The sequence below is a fragment of the Octodon degus genome, unplaced genomic scaffold (genome assembly GCF_000260255.1).
Source record: "Octodon degus isolate 3935 unplaced genomic scaffold, OctDeg1.0 scaffold00034, whole genome shotgun sequence".
Lineage (NCBI taxonomy): Eukaryota > Metazoa > Chordata > Mammalia > Rodentia > Octodontidae > Octodon > Octodon degus.
The window spans coordinates 12,494,832-12,496,338 of record NW_004524610.1 but is presented as its reverse complement, the minus strand read 5'-3'; positions in this window follow the sequence as shown (position 1 = coordinate 12,496,338).

The following is a 1,507-nucleotide window of genomic DNA, read 5'->3' as shown; positions in this document are numbered from 1 at the left end:
TTTTTTTTTTTTTTGAGAAACTGGAGATTGAACTCAGGCCCTTGTGCTTACCAGGGAAGCACTTATTCTACTGAGCCATCTCCCGGCCCCTCTACCAATAATCTTTGGGAGTGTTTTTATATTATGATGGGAATAAAACATTGGTATTATGGTTCTGTACTGTGTAGACATTGAATGAATAAAATCCAGTGAATGCTTGTTTTTTACCTGCTACTTTTTCACCACTTATTTGTGCCTTAGAACACTCAGTTAGGCAGGAATATGCCATCTTTGGCTTGGAAACAGGTATAGTGGTGTAAATGGGCTCGGAGGGGTCTCCTTAGAGCCTTTGGTTTGGGGTTTTTTTTGGGGGGGTTGATAGTACTAGATATTGAACTCAGGCCCTTATACATGCTAGGCAAGCCCTTGGCCACTGAGCTCCATCCCCAGCCAGTAGCCTTTGGTTTTAGAGCACCCTTCAGAGCTTTGGTAGGCTCCTCCCACATGGACAGGCACACAGAAGAGAACTTACTACTCTTCTGATAACTATCCATGGGCCAGCCAACGGCCAGTGTAACAGCTTTACACAATGTGTCAGCAGCTCTGTGACAAAGAAATAACAGTGTCATACGCATCCTTTTCAGAAAAAAACTACCTCTGGCCTTCATCCTGTAAACACGGATGACCTCTATTTAAAGCAGAGGAAAAGGAAGAGGGAAGAGGATGTTGCATCACCTGGCCCAGATGTTTTCTTTGTCTCATTGTTCACGGAGAACGGATTTGTGGCAGTGTAAACCAAATGGCCCCAAACATGGGATTCATCAGTAAATTCATGCTATTCCACAGCTTGGATGGAGCAGAACCAGGAGGGCGGATGGGAGGAAGTGGGGTGCATTTCTTGAACTTCAGAGCTTGGTGCAAGTCTGAGCACAAGTTCTCCATGTCCTGCTGGCGCAGAACTGTGGGCTGTAGATGTTAGACCTGTGGGCCTCGAACCCCAGGGACAGGGTCGGGGGCAGGACATGGACATTTTCCATAATTTCTCAGTCTAGTCTGCAACATTTGAATTGTGAGATTTGTTTGAGGCTTAGCATTTTTTACTCTAGTAATTGTATTTTAGTCTGCAAAAGAAACAAGTATTAAGGAAACAGAGTTGATTATTTAATAAACTATCACCAAACCTTTAAATTTAAAAATCTTATCTGTTTTTGGATTCCACCAAGGCCTAATGTCATACTGTTAAGTCACAGAAACACCTTAAAGATTTTGTCACCTTGTATGTCAGAAGGAGAAAGAAAATATCTGCAAGGGTGCAGCAAGTGCCTGACCCCTCGCAGATACTCAGGAAGCTGATCTTTCCGGTCTGTCTTCTTCCACTCTCTTGAACTCTTTACCCTTGATGCAAAAATTGAACCAGTTTTAAAATTGAATGGTCTTATGGGGCCTGCTCATATAGAAATGGAACTTCAACAAGAAATGGGTAAGCACAGGGCTCACCAGTGGTGCAGGTACCAGAAAAACGGTTTGG